This window comes from Ornithorhynchus anatinus, chromosome 21 (assembly GCF_004115215.2).
Source record: "Ornithorhynchus anatinus isolate Pmale09 chromosome 21, mOrnAna1.pri.v4, whole genome shotgun sequence".
Lineage (NCBI taxonomy): Eukaryota > Metazoa > Chordata > Mammalia > Monotremata > Ornithorhynchidae > Ornithorhynchus > Ornithorhynchus anatinus.
The window spans coordinates 9,662,483-9,671,294 of NC_041748.1; the positions used below are offsets into that span (position 1 = coordinate 9,662,483).

Below are 8,812 nucleotides of genomic sequence, written 5' to 3' on the forward strand. Positions count from 1 at the left end.
GGTTGGACACAGTCCCTGTCTCACATGGGGCTCACAACCTTAATCCCCATTCTACAGAGGGAACTGAGGCACAGAGAAGTTCAGTGACCTGCCTAAGGTCACCCAGCAAACAATTGGCAGAGCTGGGATTAGAACCCATGACCTTCTGACTCCCACGCCCCCATGATCTATCCACTGAGCCATGCTGCTTCCCCAGGTCTTTCCCCCGCCCATTAATACTGTGGTGTTTGTTCAGCACTTATTAGGAGCCAAACGCCATAATAAACACTAGAGTAGATACAAATAAGCAGATCAGAAACAGTCCCTGTCCCACATAGGGCTCAGAGTCAAAGAGGGAGGGAGGAGGAGATATTTTAGCCCCATTTTACAGATGAGAAAACCAAGGCACAGGGAAGTTAAATGACCTGTCCACAGCAACATAGCAGGCAAGCGGTGGAGTTGGGATTAGAATTCAGGTCTTCTGGCTCCCAGGCCCATGATCTTTCCACCAGGCCACACTGCTTCTCTGGAAGGTGTCCTTAGGTAGGCAATCTACTACTTGACCAGACAAAAGAGGCTATTCCCTGCAGCCCAGCTATGATGCCCCTTACTATGTCCCACCCCAAGCCCCTCCCTGGGCCACCAAGGCATTCCCCTAACCCAGCTCCTTCCCTCTAGACCATAAGCTCCTCACAGGGAGCATGTCCATCAACCTGTTGTATTGCACTTTCCCAAGCGTTTAGTACAGTTCCCCCCTGTGCACAACAAGCACTCAATACCAGGGAATGAATGACTGATTGGGATGCCCAGCCCAGCGCTCTGTGATCTCCCTGTACTGATGACAACTCCTCGACTGTGCCCGCTGGCCATGCCCAACCTTCGGCTAGGTTAATTGGGGTGACTACCTCAAGCCCGACATGTCCTAGGTGGTTCTGTCTCTCCAGGGGAGCGGGGCATCGAACAGCTCCGACCCCACAGGCCTTCAGTCAGGCACCCAATTGGATGTGTCTAGGTCATCTGTCAGTGAGTTCCCTGTTATGGTGGGAGGTGACGGGGTGTTTGCCTGCCTCTGAACTTCAGCAACCAGGCTTTAATAATAATAATGTTGGTATTTGTTAAGCACCTACTATGTGCCAAGCACTGTTCTAAGCGCTGGGGTAGACACAGGGGAATCAGGTTGTCCCACGTGGGGCTCACAGTCTTAATCCCCATTTTACAGATGAGGTAACTGAGGCACCGAGAAGTTAAGTGACTTGCCCAAAGTCACACAGCTGACAGGTGGCTGAGCTGGGATTCGAACCCGTGACCTCTGACTCCAAAGCCCGTGCTCTTTCCACTGAGCCACGCTGCTTTAGGGAGCTGGACTGAATAACTGAACCCCAGATACTCCCATGTCACCTGATTGTGGCAAATTCTGAGCATCAAGGGGTGGTTAATATCATCATCATCATCATTGTTATTATTGTATTGAGCTCTGCACTAAGCCCAGGGAAGATCCAAGTTAATCAGGTCAGTCAGTCCTTATCCTTCATGGGTTTACAGACTAAATAGAAGAGAAAACTGGTATTGGATCCTCATTTTACAGATGAGGAAACTGAGGCCCAGAGAAGTGAAGTGACTTGCCTGAGGTCACACAGCGGACAGGTGGTGGAGTCGGGCTTAGAACCTAGGTCCTGTGACCCGACCCAGGCCTGAGCTCTTCCCACTAGGCCATGCTTTTTCTAATGAGACTAAGGGAATGGTTGTTGAGGTGCCCCTGTAAAGACCCCTAAGAACAGCCCTTCTGGGGTCATACCAATATGAAAGCGAGAGGCTTCGGGGGACCCCTGTGGGGCCAACCCTAAAAGGCAAAGCATGTATCTAAGGGATATCCACTAACTGTCAACCTTCTCCAATAAAGTGGGCCCACTGGAGGCATCAAACCTCAGTGCTCAGCTACCTTACAGGCAGAGAAGCAGCTTACCCTGGGGAAAGAGCACCGCCCTGGATTCCAGAGGGCTAGGGTTCTAATCCCAGCTACACCACTTGCCTTCTGTGTGACCTTGGGCACGTCACTTAGCTTCTCTTTCCTTCAGGTTCCTTACCTCTAAAATGGGGATTAATACCTGGTCTCCCTCTCAGGTGGGACAGGGACAAATGTCTTGACTTCATTATCTTGGACATGCCCCAGTGTTCAGTATAATCCTTTTTTATGGTATTTTTAATCAATCAATCAATCATATTTATTGAGTGCTTAGTGTGCATGGAGTACTATACTAAGCACTGGAGGTAGATACAAGGTAATCATGTTGGACATAGTCCATGTCCCAGATGGGGCTCACAGTATTAATCCCCATTTTACAGAGGTGGTAACTGAAGCCCACAGAAGTTAAGTGTTTTGCCCAAGGTCACGCAACAGACAGGTGGTGGAGCCAGGATTAGAACCCAGATCCTTCCAACTTCCAGGCCTGTACTCTATCCACTGGGTTCCACTGATTCTTGGTTCTAGGCATCTAGGCTTTAATAAATATCACAATTATTATTATGACCAAACGCTTCCAGGTTGGCATCAAATAGTGCATCAAATATCATCCAGGCAAAGAGTGCAGCCCTCCCTGTGACGTGACATTATCAGCTAAGGCTTTGGATGCAAGAGCACGACAGCAGGCAGGCTGGCTGGAGGGCTGGCAGGCTGGCTACCTGACTGCATGGGATTCCTCTGATATTGTTCTCTTTCTAGATGCAAAATAAGTCCCCATTTCTATATTCCAACCAGGACTCAATGAAGGCTGAAAATGGATCTAATTCAGGGAAACACCTTAGCTAAATTAACCCACCACCAATGACTGATAGTGAGGAGAAGGGAAGGAGCATGGCTTAGTGGAAAGAGCACAGGCTTGAGATGCAGAGGACATGGGTTCTAATCCTAACTTCGCCACATGTCTGCTGTGTGAGCTTGGGCAAGTCACTTAACTTCTCTGGGCCTCAGTTACCTCATCCATAAAATGAGGATTAAAAGTGTGAGCCCCACATGGGACAACCCGATTACCCTGGATCTACCTTCAGTGCTTAGAACAGTGCTTGGCACATAGTAAGAGCTTAACAAATACCATAATAATAATAATTTTATGTCCCCAGCTGGGGCCCTGAATTTGGCCTCCTAATTAGAGGATGAGTTCATTCCCAATGACGGGAGGCTGGCGTGGGTCAGCTGCAGTAAAGGGAAGAAAACAATTATAGGAATTCCAACCCTCGGTTTCCTGGTGACAACAAAATGGAAACCTCTGAACTACACCCATAAAAATGGTCCTTTCCTGGCACAAGAATAGGCCTTCCTTGGAACTTTTGAACTATTCTCTGTTACTTCCTCCGATCTGTCATTTATTTAAACATCTGCATCCCCTGCTAGAGTGTAAGATTGGACACAGTCCCCGTCCCACATGGGGTTCACAGTCTAGGTAGGAGGAAAAACAGGTATTGATTCTCCTTGAGGAAACTGAGGCAGAGAGAAGTTAAGTGACTTTTCCAAGGTCTCATCAAGCAGTTGGCAGAGCCATGGTTATTATTATTACAATTATTGTCACTAATAATAATAATAATGGCATTTATTAAGTGCTTACTTTATGTCAAGCACTGTTCTAAGGACAAGCTAATCAGGCTCTACTAATTTTTGATTCTTGGCATCTAGGGTTTAATAAATATCACCATTATTATTATGACCAAATGCTTCCAGGTTAGCATTCATTCATTCAAACGCATTTCAATCGTATTTATTGAGCGCTTACTGTGTGCAGAGCACTGTACGAAGAGCTGGCATCAAATAGTGAACTAGTTATCATCCAAGCAAATGTTACAGCTCTGTTCCACATGGGGCTCACAGTCTTAATCCCCAATTTACAGATGAGGTCACTGAGGCACAGAGAAGTTAATTGACTTGCCCAAGGTCACAGAACAGACAAGTGGCAGAGAGGGCATTAGATCCAGATCTTTCTGACTCCCAGGCCCATGCTCTATCCTTTAGGCAGCACTCCTTCTCCACTCTGTAGTGCTGTACTCTTCCAAGTGCTTAGTCCAGTGGTCTGCACAAAGTAAGGGTTCAATAAATACCATTTATCTATTACTTATTTATATTAACATCCGTCTCCCCCTCCAGACTGTAAGCTTGTTGTGGGTAGTGAGTGTATCTACAAATTCTGTTGTATTATACGCTCCCAAATACCATGAATGCAGGGATCATGTCTTCCAACTGTATTGTATATTTCCAAACACTAAGTACAGTGCTCTGCATACAGTATGCATTCAATAAATACCATTGATTGATTGATTGGTTGTTTAACATGGGGTTTATCAAGAATGTGACCCCTGCTTTGTCAAAGAACAGACTGTACATAAATTTATAATCATATATTTTGATAATAACAGTCAACTGTAAACAACCTGATTCTCAGTGTGACTTCAGACCAAAACATGGGAACATAATTATAATCTTTGCACTAAGTCAAATAAAGGAATAACTGTGGATAGCTACCCCGAGACCACTTCACTGCGTTAGTTGGTTTAGCATTCGACACAGTCAATAGACCAGGGCTCTAAATGTTGCTCAGCAAAACCAGCTCTCCTGAAAAGTTCACCAAGATCTAATCCACAATGGAATGAACGGTCTGATGAGAGTTGAAGGTCTTCTAGACTTTAAGCTCCTTGTGGGCAGGGAATGATGTCTAACCAACACTTTTTTTTAAATGGTACTTTTAAATAATATATAAACTAATCAGGTTGGGCCTAGTCCATGTCGCACATCGGGTTCACGGTCTTAATCCCCATTTTACAGATGAGGTAACTGAGGCACAGAGAAGTGAAGTGACTTACCCAAGGTCACAGAGCAGACAAGCAGAGCTGGAATTAGAACCCATGTCCTTTTGACTCCCAGGCCCGGCCTCTATCTATGAGGGAATACTGTTTCTCAATTCTGTTGTATTGTACTCTCCCAAGTGCTAAGTTCAGTGCTTTGCATACAGTAAGTGCTCAATAAATACCATTGATGATGATGATTGATGATGAAGGTGCCCTGCTGACTCTTCCCCCACCACCAGAGGAAAATGTAGTGTGCTGTTCCAGGAATCAGGGAGTCTGAGTTCTAGCACCAGTTCTCGCCTCACTTCTGCTTGTTGGGCTCTGCCTCTGGGATAGGGAAGGAAGGGAGAGATTTCTGGCCGAAGAACCACCTAAAATGTCTTGCAAGATGGACACATCTGGCAGAATTCCTAAACAATGGTAATTAATTATAATAATAAAAAATAATTGAGATACAGCCTATGGGGAAAGAGCTTGGGTTGGGGGTCAGAGGTCCTGGGTTCTAATCCCAGATCTGCCAATTGCTTGTTATGTGACCTTGGGCCAGTCACTTAACTTCTCTGTCCATCAACTGTGAAATAGAGATTCAATACCTGTACTCCATCATACTGAGATTGTAAGTGTGAACCCCATGTGGCGCAGGAACTGTGTCTGACCTGATTGACTTATATCTACCCCAACACCTAGAGGAGTCCTTGACACATAGTAAGTGCTTAACAAATAAAATAGCTGTAATAGTAGTTGTAAAGTGCTTACCATATGCCAAGAACTATAGTTAAATGCTGGGATAGATAACTAGGGCAGTTAGAGTCCCTTGTCCCACATGAGGTTCACAGTGTAAGGAGGAGGAAGAACAGGAGGGAGAATCTTAAAAACGTGCCTGGATAATGGGGGCAGCAAAAACCACAGAGGCAACTGCCTTCCTGGACATGGAGCCATGGTATTGCTTTGGCACTACTGTGCTACAGTGCTTTCAGCCAATCACTTTGGCCATAAATTGGTTTTGTACATATGATTCTTGTGTGTGTATTTCACAGTTTCCTACACACCTTCTAAAATATCACTTCCTCCTTCTCCTCCTCCTCCTGCTCTTCCAGAAAGAACTCCTTAATTAATTCCCCACCCTTCTGATCACTCTCCCTCCAGATCAGCCATTTCAGCATTTCTATGTCCTCACTGCTTACATAGGTGTGACACAGCTACCCTGGCTCTTTTTATGTGTATTTTCACCCATGTATATCTCCTTTCCTTCCCAGTTAAATGAAAAACTCTTTGAATCAATCAGTCCATCAGCGATATTTATTGAGCACTTAATGGTGTGCAGAGCACTGTACTCAGCGCTTGGGAGACTACAGTACAGCAGAGTTGACAGACACATTCTCTGCCCACAACAAGCTTTCAGTCTTCAGGGGGAGACAGACATGAAAATCAATTATAGCTAAGCAGCGTCACCTAGTTCCCTGGGCCAGGGAGTCAGAAGGGTCTAGGTTCTAATCCCAGCTCCACCACTTGACTAAAGGGTGACCTTGGGCAAGTCGTTTCATTTCTCTGTGCCTCAGTTACCTCATATTTAAAATGGGTGAGCCCTATGTGGGGCATGGATTGTGTCCAACCTTATTAGCTTAGTACAGTGCCTGGCAAGTGGTAAGCGCTTGAAAAATACCATTAAAAAATCTATTTGTGTATTGACAGAAATGCTGTGAGGCTGGGGTGATCCCTTCAGAGGCAGGGACAATCCCTCAAATACAATGCCTCTTGCTTTCCCTCAAATACAATGAATCATAGGTAATTAGTAAATGCTCTCTCTGATGCTGGTAATGGGAGGCAGATATATTAAAGGCTACTCCCAACAGAATTATATGTTTTTGTTCTGAGTCTGAATCTGCTGGGGAAGCAGCATGGCCTAGTGGATAGAGCACAGGCCTGGAAATCAGAAGGTCATGGGTTCTAATTCCGGCTCTGCCACTCATCTGCTGTGTGACCTTAGGCAAGTCACTTCACTTCTCTCTGCTTCAGTTACCTCATCTGTAAAATGGGGATTAAGACAGTGAACCCCATGCAGGAACTCTGTCCAACCCGATTTTCTTGTATCCACCCAGCGCTTAGTATAGTGCCTGGCACATAGTAAGCATTTAACAAATACCCCAGATTCTTCTTCTTATTATTATTATTCTAGCAATAGAGCAAGTCTGACCTGGGCAGATTAAGGGAAGGGTTTTGCAGGTGTGTCCCAGTTTTGAATCGACCTAGGGAACCCGGTGTTATCACACATTTTGTCTCCCATACAAAGTGGTGTGACAGGTCTTTCACCCCCAAAACTCTCTTCCCTCACCCTATGCCCAGCCCAAGGAAGCTTAAAAAAAAATCCTGGGGCATGCCTGCCTTCTGGTGACCTTACTCGTCTCTAAGCACTTAGTCCAATGCTCTGCACACAGAAAGTGCTCAATAAATATGATTGATTGGTTATCAGTGGTATTTACTAAGCACTTACTGTGTGTAGAGCACCGAACTAAGTGTTTGGGAGAGTACAAAATAAGAGAGTTGGTACCCCCATTCCTGATTCACTCAGCAGGATATAAATGACATTTTGACCAGCAAACAGGTTCTCTCAGAAGAGAGATTAGAGCTTTTTGTGTCAGCTTGGCTGTCAAAGGCAATGCCCTAATAAGGACCCACCCACCATGGCCAGGGCAGTGGTGGAGGGTGGGGGGGATTTAAATATCTGCCTAGACATCTTTAGACTGTAAGCTCCTTGTGGGCAGGGATCAAGTACACCAACTCTGTTGTATTGTACTCTCCCAAGCATTTAGTACTGTGCTCTGCACACAGTAAGCACTCAATAAATACCATGCATTGACTGACTGATCTGTCTGTTGGTGGAAGCCTATGGGAAAGCTGCCTATTTTGCTTTTTCCAAGAGAAGTGAGGGTGGGAAGCAACAGTGTCTCTGACCTGTCCTTACCCCACAGCCTAATTTTTTTTTATGATATTTATTGAGCACTTACTGTGCACATGGAACTGTACTAAGTGCTTGGGAGAGTACAATATTAAGCACATAGTAAGTGCTCAATAAATACCATTGATTGATTGATCGATACATTACAAAAGAGGCGCAGCATGGCCTAGTGGATAAAGCACAGGCCTTGGAGTCGGAAGGACCTAGGTTCTGATCCCGGCCCCACCCCTTGTCTCTGTATGACCTTGGGCTAGTCACTTCACTTCTCTGTGCCTCGTTTCCTACATGTGTAAAATCGAAATTAAGACTGGGACCCCAGGTGGACTGTATCCAACCTGATTAGCACATAGTAAGAGCTTAACAAATGTCTTATGATGTTGGGTCATCTCCGATCTATAGCTATGCCATGGACACATCTCTCCCAGAATGTCCCACTCTTCATCTGTAATTGTTCTGGTAGCATATCCATAGAGTTTTCTTGGTAAAAATACGAAAGTGGTTTACCATTGCCTTCTTCCATGCAGTGAACATGAGTTTCTGCCCTCCACTCTCTCCCATGCCTCTGCTGCCCAGTACAGGTGAGTTTTGACCAGTAGCAGATTGCCTTCCACTTGCTAGCCACTGCCCAAGCTAGAAATGGAATGGGTAGGCCTCTGCTTGACTTTTGCTCCCGTAGCCAAAGCTGGTAGAGTACTGGCAACTCTCCAGGGAAGATCCTGAGATGGAGCTTAATAAATGCCACAATTATTATTCCCGTATCTACCCCAGTGCTTAGTACAATCCCTGGCACACAATAATAATAATAATAGTGGTATTTGTTAAACGCTTCCTATGTGCCAGTCATTATACTAAGCACTGGGTGGATACAAGCAAATCGAGTTGGTTACAGTTCCTGTCCCATGTGGGGCTTATAGTCTCAATCCCCATTTTACAGATGAGGTAACTGAGGCCCATAGAAGTGAAGTGATTTGCCCAAGATCACATAGCAGACAAGTGGCAGAGCTAGGATTAGAACCCCTAACTTTCTGACTCCCAAGCCTGCGCTCT

The 8,812-nt window shown here is 45.4% G+C and overlaps 1 non-coding gene across 1 annotated transcript; it reads right to left on the minus strand.

Moving 5' to 3' along the window:
- Positions 1-8,353: 8,353 nt before the first annotated feature.
- Positions 8,354-8,495, minus strand: LOC114806260. Its single transcript, XR_003754295.1, has one exon. It is a non-coding gene; the product is annotated as a small nucleolar RNA SNORA7 (small nucleolar RNA).
- Between the last annotated feature and the right edge of the window lie 317 nt (positions 8,496-8,812).